This window comes from Hordeum vulgare, chromosome 7H (assembly GCF_904849725.1).
Source record: "Hordeum vulgare subsp. vulgare chromosome 7H, MorexV3_pseudomolecules_assembly, whole genome shotgun sequence".
In the NCBI taxonomy this organism is placed as follows: domain Eukaryota; kingdom Viridiplantae; phylum Streptophyta; class Magnoliopsida; order Poales; family Poaceae; genus Hordeum; species Hordeum vulgare.
This window is the reverse complement of record NC_058524.1, coordinates 483,144,246-483,168,042: the sequence shown is the minus strand read 5'-3', so window position 1 is coordinate 483,168,042 and position 23,797 is coordinate 483,144,246. Positions and strand designations below refer to the sequence as shown.

The window sequence follows — 23,797 nt, the reverse complement described above, 5'->3', positions numbered from 1 at the left end:
TGGACCGAGTTGCAAATTCCGAAAGACAGACCTGATCACACGTATTGGACTATCCATTTTGACGGGTCTAGGAAGCTAGAAGGCTCGGGGGCTGCCGTGGTATTGACTTCGCCTCAGGGTGACAAGTTTTGCTATGTCCTCCGACTCATGTTCCTGTGTACCAACAATGCGGCGGAATACGAGGCCCTGCTCCATGGGTTGAGAATCGCCAAAGAGATGAACCTCAATCGAGTCAGATGTTTGGGCGACTCAGATCTAGTGGCACCCCAAGTTTCTGGCACATGGGATTTCAGAGATCCTCTGATGGTGGCTTATAGACGTGCTGTGTCGGACGTGGCGGGTCATTTTCATGGCTATCAGGTTGATCACATTGATCGTCGTCTCAATGAGGCGGCTGATGCTCTTTCACGACTCGGTTCACAGCGTAAGCAGGTCCCCCCTAACGTCTTTTTGGATGTATTGCACAACCCATCAGTAAAATTGCCTTCAGAAGAAGACTTAGCGGTTCCTGACCCTGAGCATCAACTTGTGGCGGCTCTCCATGCTACCCCAGATTGGGCAATCCCCAGATGGCGTATCTGGCACGGGACATGTTACCTACTGATGAGTTGGCGGCCCGCCAAATCGTCCACCGGTGCAAGTCCATGATCATACATAGAGGCGAGTTACACAAGCGAAGCACTTCTAGACTTTTTCAAAGGTGTGTCTCCTATGAGGAAGGGTGTGCGATTCTCAACTAGATACATGCAGGAGACTGTGGTCATCACGCCGGTTCACGCTCTCTGGTATCCAAAGCCTTTAGGAATGGGTTTTACTGGTTGAAAGCTCATGCAGATGCTGAGGATATAGTATGCAGATGTGATGGTTGTCAAAAATTTGGATGTCAGATGCATGTGTCGGCTCAGGAGTTACGGATGATTCCAATTACATGGCATTTTGCGGTCTGGGGGTTGGACATGGTTGGCCCCTTCAAGATGCCATCCAATAAAAAGACTCACCTATTGGTGGCAGTTGACAAGTTTACCAAGTGGGTTGAAGCAGAGCCGGTTAGCAGCTGTGATGCAGACACGACTGTCAAGTTCCTCAAGAAGTTGATTTTTCGCTTCGGGTATCCTCATAGTATTATTACTGACAATGGTACTAATTTATCCAAAAGCGCCATGCAAGAGTTTTGCGCAAAGGAGCACATCTGGCTTGATGTTTCTGCAGTTGCACACCCTCAGTCTAACGGACAGGCAGAAAGGGCGAATCAAGAAATATTGCGAGGAATCAAGCCCCGACTTATGGTACCTCTCGAACGTACTCCGGGATGCTGGGTTGAAGAATTCCCTTCAGTTTTATGGAGCATCAGAACCACCCCTAATCGGTCTATCGGTTACACGCCCTTTTTCCTAGTCTATGGAGCAGAGACAGTATTACCAAGTGACATCAGACACGACTCACCACGAGTCGCCACGTATGTGGAACAAGACAACGAGCTGGCACTTCAAGATTTGTTGGATGCCCTAGCGGAAGAGCGTGATTTGGTCGCGTCACGATCGGTGATTTATCAACAGGACTTACGATGCTATCATAGCCGCCGAGTCAAGAGCCGAGCTTTTCAAGAGGGTGACTTAGTGCTTCGGTTGATTCAGGATCATACTGGTATCCATAAGTTATCTCCTCCATGGGAAGGACCTTTTGTCGTCAGCAAAACTCTTCACAATGGTTCATACTACCTGGTGGATCTTCGCCCAGATAGGCCAACAACCGAGATTGAAACAACCCGCCCATGGAATATCGCCCACTTGCGGCCATGCTATACTTAGAGCCACTGTCTCCTTATCTATGTCTACAATTTCAACTTTGTAATCTCTTCTTTTAAATATAAAGCAATAAAGCCGACGCCCACGAACTTCGGGTTTATTTGCCGTTTCAGGTTCTTGAAAGCAGGAGTCTTTATTGTTCCATAAATCGTCCAACCATGGACGCTATCAGCATCAAAGAGCATAAGTCGCCACGTTGCGCTTATTTCAAAACTGGATGTTGATACGCCAAAGAGGACCAAAGTTGCCATGTTGCACAGTTCAAACATGGGCACCCTATATGGTTTTGAGAAGTAAGCCATTTTTTAACCTTTTCTTTAAATAACTTGGCATTTTCATAATCTTGTGTCCTCCATTCACCTAATGAGCTAATATCAAATAACCTCTTTTCACCGGCAAGTTTAAAATCATAGTTGAGTTCTTTAATTGCCTAATAAGCTTTATGTTCTAACTCAAGTGGTAAATGCCAAGATTTTCCATAGACAGTTTTATATGGATATATCCCCATGGGATTTTTATAAGTAGTCCTATAAGCCTATAGTGCGTTATCTCGTTTCTTAGATCAATTCTTTCTAGATCTGTTGACAATCTTTTGCAAAATTAATTTTATTTCTCGGTTTCTCAAATCAACTTGGCCAATAGACTCGGGATTATAAGGTGATGCAATACTATGGTTAACATCATACTTAGCTAGAAGATTACAGAAAGCACCATGAATAAAATGTGAACCACCATCAGTCATAATTATCTAGGGACTCCAAACCTCGGGAAAATGATGTCTTTAAGAATTTTAATAGAGGTGTTATGATTAGTACTACTAGTTGGAATAGCTTCTAACCACTTAGTAACGTAATAAATAGCAACTAAACTATGAGTGTACCCATTATAGGAAGGAAAATGTCCCATAAAATCAAAGACCCAAACATCAAATGGTTCAATAGCAAGTGAATAATTCATAGGCATTTCCTGACGTCTACCAATGTTACCAACTCTTTGACATTCTCCACACGAAAGTACATACTTACAAGTATCTTTAAAAAGAGTAGGCCAACAGAAATCGGATTGTAATGCCTTGTGTGCAGTTCTGTCACCAGCATGGTGTCCTGCATAGGCCTCGGAGTGACACTTCCTTAGAATATGTCCCTGTTCATGCTCAGCTATTCAACATCTAATAGTACCATCTGCTCCTTCTTTATAAAGATGTGGGTCATCCAAAAGTAATGTCGTAAATCATAGAAGATTTTTTTTTCTTTTGTAGATAGGTGAAGCTAGGTGGAATGTATTTAGCAACAATGTAATTAGCATAGTTAGCATACCAAGGAGTGGTACTTGAAGTATTTAAAATAGCAAATTTCTCGTCACGAAAATTATCATCAATAGGGAGTGGGTCATCAAGAACAATTTCCATCCTAGACAAGTTATCTGCTATAGGTTTTTCAGCTCCCTTTGTAGCAACGATATGCAAATCAAACTCTTGAAGTAAAAGCAACCACCTAATAAGTCTAGGTTTAGCATCCTTCTTTTCCATAAGGTATTCAATAGCAGCATGATCAGTGTGAATAGTTACTTTGGAATCGATGATGGTAGGTTTAAACTTATCATATGTAAAAAAACATAAAAAATTCTTCTAAGTAGTAGCATAATTTCTTTGAGCATTGTTTAGGGCCTTACTAGCATAATGAATAACATTCAATTTCTTGTCTACTCTTTGCCCTAGAATAGCACCAACAGCATAATCACTAGCATCCGACATAATTTCAACACATAGGTTCCAGTCATGTGCTTGGACAATAGGTGTAGAAATAAAAGCTTTGTTAATTCGAAGGCCTCTACACAATCATCATCAAAAGAAAAGGAAATATCCTTTTGGATGAGATTAGTTAATGGCCTGGAAATATTTGAGAAATATTTAATGAAACGCCTATGGAAACTAGCATGACCAAGGAAACTTCTTATACCTTTGATATCTTTTGGGCATGGCATTTTCTCTATTGCATCAACTTTGGCTTTGTCCACCTCAATCCCTCGTTTAGAAATTTTATGCCAGAGTACTATGCCTTCATTCACCATAAAGTGGCACTTCTCCCAATTCAAGACAAGATTAGTTTCTTCACATATTTGCAAAACTCAATCAAGGTCGTTCAAGAAATCACCAAAAGAAGTCCCGTAAAAGGAAAAATCATCCATGAAAACCTCAACAATATTTTAACAAAACTTAGAGAATATAGGAGTCATACATCTTTGAAAGGTAGCAGGTGCATTGCATAGACCAAAAGGCATACACCTATAGGCATAAATTCTGAAAGGACAAGTAAAGGTAGTTTTCTCTTGGTCCTCTTTTGATACAGGTATTTGAGAAAAACCAGAGTATCCACCAAGAAAACAAAAGTGTGTGTGATTGGATAGTCTCTCTAACATTTTATCAATGAAAGGAAAGGGGTAATGATCTTTCCTAGTAGCTTTATTTAATTTCCTGAAATCAATCACCATCCTATAACCAATTATGATTCTTTGTGGGATAAGCTCATTTTTATCATTAGGAACAACAGATATACCACCTTTCTTAGGGACACAATGAACATGACTTGCCCGTCTACTATCAGCAATAGGATAAATTATACGTGCTTCCAAAATTTTAATATCTCTGTTCTTACCACCTCCTTCATCTTAGGATTGAGACGACATTGATGGTCAATGATAGGTTTAGCATCTCGTTCCATATTAATCTTGTGCTAACATAGTGTGGGGCTTATGCCCTTAAGATCATCAAGAGTATATCCAATAGCACCCTATATGGATCGAGGAAGGCTCCGGCTCAAGCAATGGCGGATCTGGTAGCAGAGACCGCCAAACTCATGGCAATCACTGTGACGGCGGAGAACCAAGAAACCGTCAACGTCGAGCTGACGAAACTGAGGGAGGAGATGGCCAAGATCCAGCGCGACATAGAAGAAGAAGCCGCGAGGATGACGACACAGTGGGCCCAGATCACCGTGGAGACAGAGTGGCTGAATAATGAGGGATGGCGGCTTGAGCGACAGCAGCGTGCCTCTGATGCGATCCACCAGAGGAGGCATCGTGGCCGCCTGTCGGCTGATTTAAACCCAACTCGGCTTTTCGACATCCCACATACCCCTGGGATGGAGCCCAATCGGCCCTGGCAGGCCGCCCCAGGAGGCGATCCAGCTCGGCTACCACTTAACCCACATCCGCCTTGGCCGATGGAGACTCATGCACCCCGTTTCCAGACACCATGGGGTCACTTCTCGAACCCCATTGACAACATGCTAGCAGCAAGCCGCCACCTTGAATCTCTCCCCATTCACGGAAACTCCTCGGACGAAGTGGAGGCAAGAAACGCCATCGAGATGCCGAAAACAGTGGTAGTGCAATAGGCACAGTATTCATACAGCCGCGAGCGGCTACACTCCACGCCCAGGCGAGTCACACCAGGAATCGCAATGATGACCCGCCCGCAGTGACCAGCGAGCAATGGCGTTTGCCGCAGATCAATTCGCCCGGGATGCCCGACAAAAGGGCTCGGGATCTTGTGGATGCGGTGCGAGCCGCTAGCCTGATGGAAACAGCGACCGTGGCAGGCCAGGGTTATCCGGCTTACACCTTGCCTTCTCCAGCGCCAGCCGAAATAGGTGGCAGGCACGTCGGGGTGCCTTGTCTAGCACTCGCCCTTTGCAACGAGCGTATGCCAAAAGATTTCAAAGGCCCACGGAAGGTACCCAATTACACGCCGGACCTCGAGCCAGGTGCATGGATCGAGAGTTACGAGCTTGCGATGGATATGCTCGATGTTTGTGAGGCGGTTTGCGCTAAGTATTTCACCATGATGCTCGAAGGAACAGCGCGCGCGTGGATGAAGAACCTACCGCCCAACTCCACCAACACCTGGGCCGAGTTGAAAGAACGCTTCGTCAAAAATTTCAGAGGAACTTGCAAGCGCCCGATGACCATCGTCGACCTACAGCATTGTGTCCAGCGTCCGGATGAGTCGGCCCATCATTGGACGCGGCGAGTTGCAGAAGTGATCCATTCATCGGATGACATCTCGACGGCTCACGCCGTTCTGATCCTGGAGAAAAAATGTCACTACGAGCCTTTGGGGCTGAAGCTTGGGCGACTCAAGCGTAAGGTGCAGGACATGGGAGAGTTGATGGACACCCTGACCAGGTATGCCGAATCAGATGACACTAAAGATCTCGGGGAGGATGACGACAAAGTTAGCACCGCTAGGAGAGGCGAGTCATCAAAAGGCTATCCTTGGTTCCAAGGGCGAGGCAACCACAACCCCGCGGGACAAGGTAAGAGGAGGCAGCAGGAAGGCGTCACAGATTTCGTCGCTAACACTAACGCTGGCAACGGAAACCAGCGTTAGAAGAAAAGGGGCTTCAGCGGGAAAAAACACGCAACTATCATGAGATGCTCAAGGGCCCTTGCCCGCAACACGCCACCGCGGAAGGTCCGTCTACCCACTCTTGGGAGGATTGCTATGTGATGCAGGAGTTTCATGCTAAGGCGCTCAAAAATGGTCAAGGAGGCAACCAGGGTGGACATCAGGAACAATTTGGCATGCCCGGATCACGCCAAAACCCGTTTGGTGGATTTCCCAACCCGGGCCCGCAGGGCGGGGCGCGGACTAATGTCGGGCAGTACTTGGTTCAGAACAGTCAGCAGTACAATACGCAGGGGGTGTTTCAGCAACCGCTTCCACAAGGCGACTCCCAGCGGGAGGATGACAATGGCGGCTTCCAAAATAATCGTGAGCAGTTAAACATCAGACAATATCATGTGTTCACCACCAGCACTTGCAAAAGGGACCGTAAGGTGAAACACCGAGCTTTCAGTGTGGTTGAGCCGGCGCTTCCCAGGTACCTCAATTGGTCTGAGCAGCCCATTGTCTGGAGTAGGGAGGATCACCCGCCCCGGGTTGATAACCCCGGCAACTTAGCTTTGGTCGTGGCCCCCCAGGTTGGGTGCTACACCCTTTCCAAGGTCCTTATGGACGGCGGGAGCAGCACCAATATCATATATTTCGATACCTTTCGGCGGATGATTTCTCAGAGGGCGATTTGATGCCATCCTCCACGATCTTCCACGGCATTGTTCCGGGTAAGTCGGCATACCCTGTTGGACGGATCAAACTTAATGTAGCTTTTGGCACGGAGTCCAATTACAGGAGCGAGTCCCTCATGTTCGAGGTAGTCAAGATCAAGAGCCCTTACAACACATTGTTCAGAAGGCTGGCTTACGCTCGTTCCAAGGCCCGCCCATGCTATGCCACCTCAAGCTCAAAATTTCGGGCCCTAAGGGAACTATCACGGTCAACGGGGATAGGAAAATAGCTCAAGAATGCGAGGAAGGAGAAGCGGCTTATACCGAATCGTCTTGCGCGGCTGAGGAACTCAAGTTCCACCAAGCTAATGTTGACCCGGCAGATATGACACCGCTCAAGAGACCCACAATCGATTCAGAGCCGCCCCTCATGTTTAAACCAACAGATGACACGAAGGTGGTATATTTCACACCCGGCGACACATCCAAGCAGTTCACCATTGGGACGGGTATGGATCCCAAATAGGAAAGCGCGCTCATCGAATTCGTACGTGAGAATCGGGACATCTTCGCATGGAAGCCTTCAGACATGCCAGGTGTACCGAGAGAATTTGCTGAGCACCACCTTAATATTTTCCCTAAAATAAAGCCGGTTCGGCAGTATCTTCGTTGGTTTAATGAAGAACGGCGTAAAGCAATTGGGGAGGAAGTTGCCCGGCTCTTGGCCGCTGGATTCATTGTTGAGGTTTTTCATTCGGAGTGGTTGGCTAACCCGGTCTTGGTACTCAAGAAGAACGGTACCTTACGCATGTGCATTGACTACACTGACCTCAACAGGGCCTGCCCAAAGGAACCTTTCGCCCTCCCTTGCATTGATCAAATCATTGACTCTACGACGGGTTGCGAGCGACTATGTTTTCTGGATGCTTACTCAGGGTACCACCAGATCAAGATGGCTTGGGCGGATCAGGAGAAAACGTCGTTTATAACTCCCTTTGGGGCCTTCTATTATGTGTCTATGCCGTTCGGGCTCAAGAGCGCTGGGGCGAGTTATCAACGCTGCATCCAAAATTGCTTACACAGTCAGATTGGGCACAATGTTCACGCCTACGTTGACGATACAGTGGTCAAATCCCAGAAGAAAGAGTCACTTTTGGAGGACCTCAAGGAGACTTTCGACAATTTGCGCGTGTACCAGATGAGGCTTAACCCTACCAAGTGAGTTTTTGGTGTTCCCGTAGGAAAGTTATTAGGCTTCTTGGTGTCAGAGCGAGGCATCGAAGCTAACCCGGATAAAATTGAAGCGATCACTTTGCTCGGCAAGCCGGCCAATGTCAATCAAGTTCAGCGCATGGCGGGTCGTATTGCGGCTCTAAGTCGTTTCATAAGTCGCCTTGGGGAGAAAGCCATCCCTCTTTATCAGCTGCTCAAGAAAACTGATCGCTTTGTCTGGACGGATGAAGCCAACGAAGCTTTCGAAGCCTTGAAGAAACAACTGGCTGAGCCGCCTGTCTTAGCTGCTCCGACTGACAAAGAACCTATGCTCATGTACATTGCTTCCAATTCTAAAGCAGTAAGCGTTGCAGTGGTCATCGAGCGGAAAGAGGAAGGGAAGGAATACCCGGTTCAAAGACCGGTCTACTTTATCATTGAAGTCCTAAACCTCTCCAAACAGCGCTACCCGCATTGGCAGAAGCTAGTATTTGGGGTATTCATGGTGAGTCGGAAGTTGAAACATTACTTTCAAGAGCATCCTATCATGGTGATCAGTTCTGCCCACTTGGTGATATCATACAGAATCGAGAGGCGACTGGGTGGATTGCTAAGTGGGCCATTGAGCTTGGAACCCATCATGCGAAATATACCCCTCGCACAACTATTAAGTCTCAAGCATTAGTGGACTTCATCAATGATTGGACCAAGTTGCAAATTCCCAAAGACAGACGTGGTCACACGTATTGGACTATCCATTTTGACGGGTCTAGGCAGCTGGAAGGCTCGGGGCCTGACGTGGTATTGACTTTGCCTTAGGGTGACAAGTTTTGCTATGTCCTCCGACTCATGTTCGTGTGTACCAACAATGCGGCGGAATACGAGACCCTACTCCATGGGTTGAGAATTGCCAAAGAGATGAACCTCAGTGGAGTCAGATGTTTGGGTGACTCAGATCTAGTGGCACACCAAGTTTCTTGCACATGAGATTCCAGAGATCCTCTGATGGCGGCTTATAGGCGTGCTATGTCGGACGTGGCGGGTCATTTTCATGGCTATCGGGTTGATCACATTGATCGTCGGCTCATTGAGACGGCTAACGCTCTTTCATGACTCGGTTCACAGCGTAAGTCGGTTCCCCCTAACGTCTTTTTGGATGTATTGCACAACCCGTCAGTAAAATTGCCTTCAGAAGAAGACTTAGCGGTTACTGACCCTGAGTCTCAACTTGTGGCGGCTCTCCGTGCTACCCTGGATTGGGCAATCCCCTACATGGCGTATCTGGCAAGGGGCAAGCTACCTACTGATGAGTTTTCGGCCCGCCAAATCGTCCTCCGGTGCAAGTCCATGATCATACATAAAGGCGAGTTACACAAGCGAAGCACTTCTGGAATTTTTCAATGGTGTGTCTCCTCTGAGGAAGGGTGTGCGATTCTCAATGAGATACTTGCAGGAGAATATGGTCATCACGCCGGTTCATGCTCTCTAGTATCAAAGCCTTTAGGCATGGGTTTTACTGGTGGAAAGCTCATGCAGATGCTGAGGATATAGTATGCAGATGTGATGGTTGTCAAAAATTTGGACGTCAGATGCATGTGTCGGCTCAGGAGTTACGGATGATTCCAATTACATGACATTTTGCGGTCTGGGGGCTGGACATGGTTGGCCCCTTCAAGATGTCATCCAATAAAAAGACTCACCTGTGATGCAGACACGGCTGTCAAGTTCCTCAATAAGTTGATTTTTCGCTTCGGGTATCCTCATAGTATTATTACTGATAATGGTACTAATTTATCCAAAGGCGCCATGCAAGAGTTTTGTGCAAAGGAGCACATCCGGCTTGATGTTTCTGTAGGTGCACACCCTCAGTCTAACGGACAGGCAGAAAGGGCGAATCAAGAAATATTGCGAGGAATCAAGCCCCGACTTATGGTACCTCTGGAACGTACTTCGAGATGCTGGGTTGAAGAATTCCCTTCAGTTTTATGGAGCATCAGAACCACCCCTAATCGGTCTACCGGTTACCCGCCCTTTTTCCTGGTCTATGGAGCAGAGACAGTATTACCAAGTGACATCAGACACGACTCACCATGAGTCGCCGCCTATGTGGAACAAGACAACGAGCTGGCACGTCAAGATTCGTTGGATGCCCTAGCGGAAGAGCGTGATTTGGCCACATCACGATCGGCGATTTATCAACAGGACTTATGATGCTATCATACCCCCCGAGTCAAGAGCCGAGCTTTTCAAGAGGGTGACGTAGTGCTCCGGTTGATTCCGGATCATACTGGTATGCATAAGTTATCTCCTCCATGGGAAGGACGTTTTGTCATCAGCAAAACTCTTCACAATGGTTCATACTTCCTTGTGGATCTTCGCCCAGATAGGCCAACAACAGAGATTGAAACAACCCGCCCATGGAATATCGCCCACTTGCAGCCATACTATATTTAGAGCCACTGGCTCCTTATCTATGTCTACAATTTCGACTTTGTAGTTTCTTCTTTTATATATAAAGCAATAAAGCTGGCACCCACGAACTTCGGGTTTTTTTTGCCATTTCGGCTTCTTGAAAGCATGAGTCTTTATTGTTCCATAAATCATCCAAGCATGGACTCTATCACCATCAAAGAGCATAAGTCGCCACGTTGCGCTTATTTCAAAACTGGATGTTGATACGCCAAAGAGGACCAAAGTTGCCACGTTGCACGGTTCAAACATGGGCACCCTATATAGTTTTGAGAATTAAGTCGACTTATTGGGGGCTACTAGCTCCCAAGCCGTTTTGTAGTAAGAGCGTATATGCTTCTACAATCCTATGTCTGGCTCTTCCCTAATCATAGGTCACTTGGGGGCTTCTACTCACTGAGTTCAGCTTGAATACCCTCTTGGCTAGCGAAAAATTAACGCATTACAACGGTTATACTGGACTGTGTGTTTGGCGACTCTCCCTATGGTCCCATGTACTCTTGGTGAGTCAATCCACTTTTGGGACCCTCACTTGCCTTGGTTAAAACATGAAAGGTACTAGCGAGAGTCGGCACATGGAAAATAGACAAAGCATGGGTTCACTGAAGCTTGACTTGCGCGTGATCAACCGGTCTAAACAACTCGGGCTGTTGCAAAAGCTTTCTTGGGGTAGCACTACAGTTTTGTAAACTCGTCCTATCTTGTCGCAACTCATTGAGCCGACGAATTTTATGACTATCTTTGTGGCACGGCCCAAAGGTTTCATAAAAAATTATAACCCGTCGCGACTCACTAAGCCGGCCTATTGTTTTTCTCTGATAAACAGGGCAAAGATCCTTTTTGTCAAACATGAAAAAGCATTGGGAAAAGTGATTCATATTAATGAAGGCTGAAAATTCCAAACACCATCACAAGGTACGGTTATCATACTGTTTTCCAAACTCCTAGACTATTACATCGCTTAGCAGGCCATACCAGGAATCATAGCCCCGCCATGAAGGATGAAAATATACTTTGAGGATAAACTTCATGTCAGTTTGGTTCAAGCCGCCTCCGGGCTATCCTGCCTCGAGCTTTCGCCATCTTCGATCTGTAAGTCGCCCAATTCCCAATTGCAATTGGTCAAGGGGAGGAACTCGTCTTCATCAGTCAAGACGGTGGACAGATAAACGTCAAAATTGAAAGGATTCTTACGACGTCGTGGAGTCAGGCTAGTGATTTCGTACGAAGGAGGAGCCACCAGTTTGATGTGTTCATCATAAGCCGCTTGGTACACTACAAGAAAAATACTCAATTATGACCAAAAATAATGACGGTGGTTTAATTGGTCATTGATTCATGACCAAAATTCTGAAATTAGTCATGGCAAGTCTAAGAGGGTTCAAAGCCCATAACGTTATGAACTTTTGCGTCCATTAGGTCATGATACTATTACACAAAATGGTCATTAAGATGTGTAGAATTATTTATGATCATATTTCAATGCTACCATGACCAAATATAAAACCATAAACATATGTGTGGAGGTGACTGGACGACACCTCATCAATTTTGCTTATGTGTCATGTATAGAGAGCAAAATTTTGTTTTATACGTATATGGATGAAGTAAATTATATTAGATAAATATCAATAAATTATAATTATTCATTTTAATATCCTAAATATCTATCTGTTACATACTAAAAGCAAAATACGGGTCCAATATAGAGAAATAAGCTAGAAAATCTCAAGTTAATTAGAAAATATCAACCCTTGATCCGGTTGATTTTTAAAATTATAAATCTATACCCGTTCAATTTGCGTAACATGGTTGGGCTCCATAACTTCTCACGTAATGTGACACATGTCAAAAAACATGGGAACCAGTCAAAGACAACACGTAGTTGAAGTAGCATTGAATAGAATAGGTACGTGAGAATATGCAATATATACAAAAAATACTAAATAACATGTCGTGTTTAAATTGGCCTAAAAAGATAGATACAAAACACGTATGTACTACGTGTTTATACCTAGCAAAGACAAAGCCCTAAGCTCAAGAAAAAAATAACCTAGAAAAGTCCTACAAGGACACGTACAATCCAAGCAGATTCAAAAATGAAAAGAAAACGTATGATGCGAGCCTATTAAATAGGAACCTACAAACTGTCAACCAACATGTTGTAGATTCTAAAAAAAGAAACACCATCAGTATTAATCAAAGCTTACTACATTTGTCATTGAAAATACCAGCATCCTGATTGATCAAATCCTGCATGCAATTAGCATTTTAGTGGCACTCAAGATCTGGCCGATGCATTTGTTCGCACATCCTTCCTATTTGTTATTTTGTATAGGGATGCAATACCACTAATCATTAAATTAGGACTAACATTTTAAATACACCATCCTATTTGCTAATTAAATACTTTGCTTCTCTTTATATACAAATATCAAAAATCAAAATTAATAGGTAATTTGACAATCTTCTTTCCTACTAAATCATTTATGCCAGGGATCGATGACATGGCACAAATCCTACCGTCCATTGCTAGCAATCCCACGTCCATCCATCCATTCATCCATCTGAAGAACAGGAGAAAAAAAACTAGCAGCCCCACTACTCGTCCTCGCGAACCCTACCCTAGCCACTCGTCGCCTCCTCCCTTTCCAGATCGCCGCCGCCACCTCCCTCCCCATCCCCTCCCCGCACCCGCTGCGGCTCCCACCCTCCCCGCACCCGCGCACGCCGCTGTTCCCTCCTCCACCTGCAGGCCATGCCGAGCCCGCAGTCTCCCTCTGCAAGATCGCTCCGGAGCCTGCTGTCCTCCTCCACCTACAACAGCTCGTCCCCTTTTGAGGATGAATAGCTCGCGGTAACCGACGGCTGGGCTCAACGGCATTCCTATATCCCCCATCTCCTCCCCTCTAGCGATTGCAGAGGCGACGACAGCTACGCTGCCGGAGGGACGACCTGGAGGTGAAGACTACTCCTCTCTCGCATGTGTGGTACTCCCCTTTCCCTCTGCTATGCGGTAGCGACCCGGAGGTCGGCGTGGGATATGCAATGGTCCTGCCCGAAATCTCCGGATACAACGGCCTTCTCTTGTACCCATCTCCATTGTCGTAGTTCTTATCGCTGGTGAGCCCTCGCTCCTCCTATTATTCCCTCTTCTCCTTGAGTTTCTAAATCTCTAGGTTAGGGTTCTTTGTTTTGGGATGTGGTGCAGAGCAAGATGAAGAAAGAAAGGGAGTTTCGTACTACCTGTAGGTAATGGGTGATGTTGGGGAACTGGAGATTGGCATCTGGCCATGGAATTAATGCAGGTGGAGGTGGAGATAATACAGAAGAAGAAGAATATGTGGATGACAGAGAAGAAGATGAGGAGCTCAAGTCTACAGACGGGGAACCATGTTACAGTCTCTTTTTCGTTCCCGCAAAAGGTGATAAGCCTGTTTCTTCTCTGTTTTAGATGCATTGTTCCTTCTTTTTTATGTAGGGACTTCAATGTTTTGGCTGAACTAACTCAATTAATTAATTTCTCATGGAAATAGGAAATTTTAATGGAGGGTGCTTAATTAGCCGTTCCCTTCCTTAGTGGAGGCTGCTTATTTTAATATGGTAAGAACTCCTATTCGATTGTGATTAAGTCAAATGGGTATACCATAGCTACTTTTCTTATGTCCGTGCTTCGGAACTTTACTTTGGTGGAGACACTAACCCTCGCCCGGCCTGTCAATATTCATGGAAGCTGCAAATTCGAGTTAGTTTTGACATGTTTGCTATTTTACAGTTGACTGAAAAAAATTGGCTTCATTCAATTTTCTGCTCCTTTTCATTTGGAGCTAAGATTCGTGCTGAAATCTCCGTGCGGGTAGGTATCACATTCCAACAGACCCATACCATCTTTTTCCCATGAGATTCTTGTACACGGTTAGATTTTGAGGTACACAGTTCACTAGCATTACCAAGTCAAGCATATCATTGCACGCACATTTGCATGACACGTGATTTACACTAGGATTTATATGAATTCTTGTTTTTATACACATGCGCTACAGATTTCACCCCTAGTATTTTAGCTTCCTACTTCGATGGATATGGTAAAATGCAACAATGTTCTAGCAATAGCCCAAATGGATTCAGTTATTCTTGCTTAGCAAAGTAAGACTAGCGAAAGGTACAAGAATGTTTCTGTTTCAGGAGGAAAATAATTCAAAATCTGACAATATACAGTTGAAGATATCAATTCCAATAAACTGTCTAATTAAGTTTCAAGGGATAACAATACCGTCTAATTATGTAAACTGTTGTGTTTCATCAATTATACCTTTTTTAGAGTTCACGCCTTGGAAGCACCTTTTTTAATCTAAAAAGTCTGATCGATAAAAGAAAGAGGTAGAAATGGATGGACCATGTGAACCTAATAATAAAGTAATGTAATTCAGCTTTCATTAGAATAGAATAGTGGAAATACAATCAGTCCTAGGAAAAATTCAGGGAGATCTTAACTAATGAATCAATACCTTAATAGAATAATGTTTTTTTGCATAGCCTTAATAGAAAAATGTGTTTCACCTCTTATTAGAATAGAAACAGTGGAGATACATACATACATGCAGTTAGTCCTAACCATTTCTGTACAAAATAATTCAGGGAGATACATACATGCGCCTTTAGTATAGTAACTTATTTCATACCATCAGGTTGTATCTCCGTATGTCATCTTTCTTGTTTAATAAATGCAAACATATATGCTACACTATCTTTATACCAACTATAATGGATGGTAGTCATTATCTCTACAACGAGTTTAAGTTGTTCTGAACTTATTTTCTCTGTTGCAACACATATAGATGTGCAATAAGCTTCTTAGAGACCAAACAAGTCAGCAAAATGGACAGCAACAAGCCAGGCAACGCACCATCACACCTCAGGTGGCGCCCCAACTACTAGTACATGCAAACATACGCGTAGTCAAAGCTCAATACACCACTACTGTTAGAGGATCAAATAGTTATAATTTATTTATTACTTGTACATTATAATATTCTGTACCCGGTGCGTGCACGCACACTTTGCATGCATTTTTGACATCATGGTGATTAGAAGCAGAATAGACACTTATTCAGAGACTTAAATATTAAATTAAGAAAAGATTCACATGTATTTTATTCGTACCTTCATTGAGAGAAGTTGTATGCTTTCTTATGTTTGATTATTTGAATTACCAGGATGATCTGAAGCACCCAGTAGAAGTAGAGGACAGGACAGGAGGAGGGAACAAGAAGATTCGTTTATCATTGATGTTATGTGTGATCAACAAAAACTTGTGCTTCTCATCCAATCTTTGTCGAACTATGTTGATGTGTGATTATGCACTTGTTGGGCCATTTTGCTGTGCACCTCCACTTGTAGAACTATTTTGTTATGCACTTGTAGGACCTTGAACCTTTATGTGTAGATGAGTCGATGGATGATGTATTGTAATTCATGTGATGTGTTACTGAAATGAAATATATACAACTAATTTGCAATCTTTTATTCTTTTGTACTTGTTTTATAATGGGCCTATCCTGAGATATACATGATTTTGGAAAAATAATGCATCAGCCTAAACAATTTAGACATTTTTAATAATAAAATAGTATTGGTGGAGGCCCATGTAGACTAGATTATTGAATTGGGTTGTGTAATTTATGATGATTCCATTTGGTCACTAGCAATGCCATGTCAGCACAACCACGTCAGATCCTACGTGGCTCACACAATTGAGTAATGACCAAACCAAAATTTTGGTCAATAAAGATCTATGACCAAAATTTTATAAAGGTCAAGTTTGTTCATTCTTGACGGCCAACTGTTGACCTTGTAAATTTGGTCAAAAAAGGTCAATAAGCAACAACAATGACGATTCAATGCCCAATATAGGGAGTCATAATTGACCTTATTTCTTGTAGTGGTATTTGCCTAAATCTAGGCCGGCTGCTAGCTGAGTCGCCGCAAAGCGAGACTCCTTGATGCAATCATGGTAGTCTTCCTCAGTGAAAACTAACGCATCATCCTTCAGCTCCGGAAATCCACCAGCTACCTCATCCGGCTTAAGTTCTAGGGCATAGGCCAAACACCGGCTTAGGGTGGTTAGCGCTCCTTTACGGGCGGCTGACCTTTTTAGCTCCTCTATCTGGGGCGGCGGTGTTGACAAGCAACCCAACATATGCTTGATGGCTTTTATGGGTTCCCAGTTGCCCATAACAGCCTTCATAGTCATCATCCCGCCAGTATATAGCTGCTCTATCAAAGTATAGATCACTTTCAGCTTCAGAATGCAGTCATTCTGCAGGGTGGCGGCTCGTGGACCTATAGGTGGCAAAACAAAGATAATTAATGGTTGCAATATTGTACACAGGACTTTTCAGAAGAAAGTAATTGACCCTTACCAAATATGGTTTGGGTCATGTTGGAGATGTGATGCTTCAAGCCGGAAAGTTCTTGAATGGCGGCCTTCAGCTTCTCTTCGGCATGTTCCGCCCATTTCAAAATGGCGGCTTGCTCGGCATGGGCCTTATCTTCAAACCTTTTGTGCTCTACTTTCATTTTTTCTATGTCAATCAGGGCAAGGCGAAACTTTTCTTCACACTTAGCCCGAGCGTCCTGCTGCTCAGCTAAGCTTTCCTTCAAGCCGGCCATGGTTGAGTCAGCCCGAGCCAAGGATTCCTGTAACAAACATTGGGGAAGCAAGTTTCAGGACCTTTGCAAGCAACATCCCTGACACTTGGGGGCTAATGTATGACTCAATTCTTCTAAGGTCATACCTTCAAACAAGATCCGGCTCATCTTTCAAAAGATGACACGGCCCTTGGGGGCTATATGTTGAAGAAATTGTTTATTCAATTACAAGTTCGAGACCCGGCTCATCTTTCAAAAGATGACCCGGCCCTTGGGGGCTACAGGTTGAAGAAATTTTTTATCCAATTACAAGTTCAAGACCCAGCTCATCTTTCAAAAGATGACCCGGCCCTTGGGGGCTACAGGTTGAAGAATTTTTTTTGTTCAGTTATAAGTTAAAGACCCGACTCATCTTTCAAAATATGACCCGGCCCTTGGGGGCTACAGGTTGAAGCTGTTTTTTCAACTATAAGTTAAAGACCTGGCTCATGTTTCGAAAGATGACCCGGCCCTTGGGGGCTACAGGTTGAAGCTGTTTTTCCAACTATAGGTTCAAGACCCGGCTCATCTTTACAAAGATTACCCGGTCCTTGGGGGCTATAGGTTGAAGAATGATACAAATGCATGATTCGTCATGGATGACCCATCCTTTGGAGGGCTAATGGGAGGATATATCAATAGTAATAAAAGATGTCATACATCATGCTTGATCCACATCAGGTTGGCGAGGCTTTTTTCCATCTCATGGCTTGTCTCCACGCGGCTCACAAAACCAGAATATAGTTCCTCAAACTCAAATTTTTCATAATGAGGAAGCTTCAGCTTGGCGATATCCTTCTCTGCAAATACTTGGGCATATTTTTGCGTGTGTCTGGTTAACACCGCGGTTGCAGGTTTAGAATAACCAGTACCAGTAACGATGACTGCATCTGGATCTTCAGGCGCCTTAGAAGGACTGGGCGGGTTGATGTTTTCAATCACCTCCTTTTGAGGGCTTGAAGGGTTGACCCGGATATCAGGAACATCATCAAAAATATCATCACGAACTTCAACTGGTTCTTCTGGATCCTCTGGGACAAAGTTACCCATACCAGACACTTCAGCCGTTTTGGGAGCCGAGGATGAGTCGTCCGTTTTCCTTTTCTTTGCTTGTTCTCTGAGAAACAACAGCACTAATGTTGGGACGAAGACATTGGAGTTTGAGAAGAACATGTTACTAAAGGAACTTACCCCTGAAGACAAATCATTGGGGGGAGAGTAGACATTGCTGAATCGCCAGATGAAGGAGGTGAAACCTGATGGACAAGGATTCAAAGATTGGGTAAATCACGAGAATATCTTATACAAGATGGAAAAGATGCTTGTGGTAAACATACCTCGTTCTGCCGTTTGCGACCAGTTGTTCTCAAGGGCAAGCCGGACACTAGGTCTCCGGAATGGCTTCGAGTGTGACGTTTAGGTGTATAACTCGCCTTCTTCAAAAGGAAAATGGGATCCAGATGAGCATCCGGGTGGGACATGGGAACTTTCCTACAAATTCACCTGGCCAGCTTGGGGAGAGAAGAAGTTGAGTCGGCAGAAACGGAAATTACCTCGACGTCTTCGTCTTGGCTCTCAAAATCATCATCCTATAAACAAAGGCAGTAAAGTATAAGTGCAAGTCGGAATGAAGAAATAAAGACAAGAGAAATTTTACCTCCGACTGTTCTTCGGCGGCCCGAGACTCGCCAGCAACGGATGACTCTTTTGCAGCAGCTTTGCCTTTGCCCTTCTTCTTCGTCTTGGGGGCGGGTTTGGTTGTTTTCTTGGCGGTTGCCTTGGGTCTTTGGGTCCAAAACGCCGAATCCCTCTGATTAAAACATGATGAAAGGCTCAAGATCAGAAATATGAGTGAGTATATGGAAAGGTTAAAAGGGTGACCCGGTTTTTTTACCTCTGGAGCCGGGTTGGTGACGCAAAAAGGTTTAAGACCAATTTTGGAGCAATTTTCAATAGGCTTGCCACATAGCTTCTTTATAATATCAACAATGTCTTCTTCCAAAAGCCTTACATTGTAAAAGCATTGGGGGTGGTCCAAGTCGCCGTTATATTCACACATCAAACCATCTCAGTAACAGCCGGAAACCCGCATTGGGGGTTCTCATTGGATGGAGAGGTGTCATGGCAGTAGAACCAAGTCTTCGCCCAACCTTTGGGATGACTAGGCAATGTAACAGCCGGAAACCCGCATCCACGACGCCGCTGAATATTGACTCCACCAAGCTCTAAGCTAGGCTCGTTGGCAAACTCCGTCTGGCGGTTCAGATAGAAAAAAATTCGAAACAACAATAAAGTGGGCTCTATTTGCAGATAAGCCTCATAGAATACTTGGATCTGACAAAGATTACTGATGGAATTTGGCCCCAAGTCTTGGGGATGAAGGTTGAAGAAGTGCAAGGCGTCTCTAAAAAAATTCGAGTCGAGCGGCTTGAAGCCTCGCTCTAGGTGATCAGCAAAGACGACTACTTCCCCTTCGACGGGTTGAGGAATTGTTTCACAAAAGGAGGTCCGCTACCCAATGATTTCCTTGGGATCAAGGTTACTTGTTTTCACAAATTTATCAAGATAAGCGTCGTTTACCTCTGTTGGCAGCCAGTTACATTTCGAGATGGTACCCATAACAAAAAAAAGAAAGAAATGGGCGGGTTTTCAGGATCTACGAAATGGTAACTCGCCGGCTAACGATCGGGAAAATATCTGCAAGGATGTTGTAACTCGCCGTAGCAAAAGGAGGCGGGTTGTGGCTCTAAAAGGTTTCCTTCAGAATATTCTTAACTCGGGACAAACATGTTTCCAACACCGAGAGATAATTTACGGATCTACGGGTAGTTCCAATTGAGAAAATAATGTTGGCCAAAAATCCAGGTACTAAGAACACAAGAACACTACGAAAAACAGTGTGTGAATGTATGAGCAATGGAGGAGGAATACTACTTGATGGGGAACACGATGGAACTACCGCGGTTATAACTACGTGGAAGGATCTACAATGTCGTACCCGAACGAATTAACAGGTAAGGGGATATGGCATTCATGGAAACCCGATGTTGCCCTAAGAAATACAGGGGTTCAAGATCTATCCCTAATGGAGGAGGAGAACTTACATGAAGAAGTAAGAAGAAGTTGGGAGAAGGTTGCGGAGGTTCCGCGATGGCGACCGCATCCCTGATTGGCCTGGGAAACGGTTGGACCACGATGACCTGTGAAAGAGCTTCAGCGATGGCGAGGTGGTCGAGACACAAGCTTGAGGAAGACGATGCGGCCGAAGAGATGGAATGAGGGTAAGTGGCAATGCCCTCCCATTCCCCCGCGGAAATTTAAAGGCCTAGGGCAAGGACGAAATGGCACGCGCGGGAATCGAGGCAACAAATTGAAAACCGAAAAAGATGATGCCTAGATTTTCGGGATGACAAGATAAAGACGAAAAAGATCCGTTGGGAAGTGATGTCACCAGAATCTCGGGAATAATGGAGAGGATGATTGATACGTCTCCAACGTATCTATGATTTTTGATGGTTTCATGCTATTATCATGTCAACTTTGGATGTTTTCTATGCATGAATATGCTATTTTATATCTTTTTTGGGACTAACCTATTAACTCAGTGCCAGTTTCTGTTTTTTTTGTGTTTTTGACCTTTTTCATAGGAGAATATTAAACGGAGTCCAAATGGAATAAAACCTACGGGATGATTTTTTTTTCATAATAGAAGATACGCACGAGACTTGAGAACCAAGGCAGGGGACCTCGGGGAGGTCACAAGCCCCCTAGACGCGGCCTGGGGGCGCGCCTGGCAGGCTTGTGGGCCCCACGTGGCTCCTCTACCCTACCTCATTCGCCTATAAATTCTCTAAAAACCCAAAACCATGGAAGAGAGCCACGAAAATACTTTTCCGCCGCCGCAAGCTTCTGTCTCCTCAAAATCCCATCTGGGGACCATTCTGGTGCCCTGTTGGAGGGGGATTCGGACACGGAGGGCTTCTTCATCAACACCATTGCCTCTCCGATGATGCGTGAGTAGTTCACCAAAGACCTTCGGGTCCATAGCTAGTAGCTAGATGGCTTCTTCTCTCTCTTGGATCTTCAATACAAAGTTCTCCATGATCTTCATGGAGATCTATCTGATGTAACTTTCTTTTGCGGTGTGTTTGTCGAGATCCGATGAATTGTGGATTTATGATCACATTATCTATGAATATTATGTGAATCTCCTCTGATCTCTTATATGCATGATTTCATATCCTTGTAATTCTCTTCCAGTTATGGGTTTCGTTTGGCCAACTTGATCTATAATTCTTGCAATGGAAGAAGTGCTTGGTTTTGGGTTCATACCATGCGGTGTCCTCACCTAGTGACAGAAGGGGTAACGAGGCACGTATCGTGTTGTTGCCATCAAGGGTAAAAATATGGGGTTTATATCATATTGCATGAATTTATCCCTCTACATCATGTCATCTTGCTTAAGGCATTACTCTGTTTGTTATGAACTCAATACACTAGATGCATGCTGGATAGGGGTCGACGTGTGGAGTAATAGTAGTAGATGCAGAAAGTATCGATCTACTTGTCTCGGACATGATGCCTATATGTATGATCATTGCCTTAGATATCATCATGACTTTGCGCGATTCTGTCAATTGCTCGACATTAATTCGTTTACCCACCGTAATGCTTGCTATCATGAGAGAAGCCTCTAGAAAACACTATGGCCCCCAGGTCTACTTTACATCATATTTTCAGATCTACACAATTACTTTGTTGCACTTTCCACCTTGAGATCTCACCTTGCAAATAATCGTGAAGGGATTGAAAACCCCTTTATAACGTTGGGTGCAAGTTTGTTTGTTTTTGCGCAGGTACATTGGTGCCTCATCTTGATGCTCCTACTGGATTGATACCTTGGTTCTCAAACTGAGGGAAATACTTATCTCTACTGTGCTGCATCACCCTTTCCTCTTCAAGGGAAAAACCAACGCAAGCTCAAGCGGTAGCAAGAAGGATTTCTGGCGCCGTTGCCGGGGAGTATTCAAAGTGAAGCATATCCAAGTAACTATCGCAAACTCATCTCTTGCATTTACATTATTTGCCTTTTGCCTCTCGTTTTCCTCTCCCCCACTTCTGAAAAAAATTACAAAAATATTTGCCTTTTTTCGTTCGCCCTTTTCTTTCGCTTGCTTTCTGTTTGCTTGTGTGCTTGCCTTCCTGCTAAGACATGTATGTCCCAACCAAATGATTATGATGCTTACTATAAAAGGTTGGAAGAGATTGAAACTAGTGTTAAAGGCTTCATGTCTACACAGTTTGATTCTAATAGTTACTTTCGTAGAGAACTAAGGGAGCAAAATTATTTTATGGCTTATATGAATAAAGAGTTTGATGATATGGCCAAAGAATTCCTTGCGTTAAACTCTCAATTTGCTCGTCTTGAAAAATTGGTAGGCCAGATTTCTGATAAACATGCTACCTTAGTCCATAAAATGACTGCTAAACCTGAAATATGTGATGAGAATCATGGAGATCTTAAAATGTTGAGTGTTCACCCTACAAATGGTTTGAGCACTAAAGACGATGATACTTGACTATATCGCCTTATGCCTAGCTAAGGGCGTTAAACAATAGCGCTTGTTGAGAGGCAACCCAATGAATTTATCTTTGCTTTTTGCTTTCTGTTTGTTGTGTCCACACCATCATAATTCTGTTATGATTGTGTTTTTTATGTTTCTTTTTGTGTTTGTGCCAAGTAGAAGCTTTATGATCAGTTTCGGTGATGGTTGTTTGATCATGCTGAAAAAGACAGAAACTTTGTGCTCACGAAATTATTTTTAATTCCTATCCAGAAAGAGCTTTTGAGTTGATTATATTTGCTTCTAGTTTATATGCAAATTGCCCTAATTTTCATATTTGTTTCTAATTTTTGGGATAACATAACTATACGAAGTATACAGATTGCTACAGACTGGTCAATTTTTGACAGATTCTGTTTTTGTTGTGTTGATTGCTTATTTTGATGAGACTATGGATAGTATCGGGGGGTAGTAGCCATGGAAAAGTTAGAATACAGTAATCTAACATCAATCTAAATAGAAATCAAGTTTACTACAGTACCTAAAGAGTTGGTGGTTTGTTTTCTTGTGCTAATGATATCACGAGTTTCTGTTTAAGTTTTGTGTTGTGAAATTTTCAAGTTTTGGGTGATGTTCTCATGGACAATGGGATAAAGAGTGGAAAGATCTTAAGCTTGGGGATTCCCAAGGCATCCCAAGCCAAATTCAAGGACACCAAAAAGCCTAAGCTTAGGGATGCCCCGGGAAGGCATCCCCTCTTTCGTCTTCAATCCATCGGTAACGTTACTTGGAGCTATATTTTTATTCACCACATGATATGTGTTTTGCTTGGAGCGTCTTGTATTATGGGAGTATTTTATTTTTGTTGTGTCACAGTCATCCTTGCTGCACACCTTTTTGAGAGTGACATGCACTCATCGTGAATTTGCTAGAATACTCATTGAGCTTCACTTATATGTTTTGAGTTAGGCAATTTAGCTAGCATGTGCT

General features: G+C 44.0%; 1 long non-coding RNA gene across 1 annotated transcript; it reads left to right on the top strand.

The window, feature by feature from the left end:
- The first annotated feature begins 13,241 nt into the window (after window positions 1-13,241).
- Window positions 13,242-15,916, top strand: LOC123411749. The gene is made up of 5 exons (XR_006613317.1): window positions 13,242-13,978; window positions 14,090-14,156; window positions 14,329-14,409; window positions 15,392-15,472; window positions 15,770-15,916. It is a non-coding gene; the product is annotated as an uncharacterized LOC123411749 (long non-coding RNA).
- The last annotated feature ends 7,881 nt before the right edge of the window (window positions 15,917-23,797 follow it).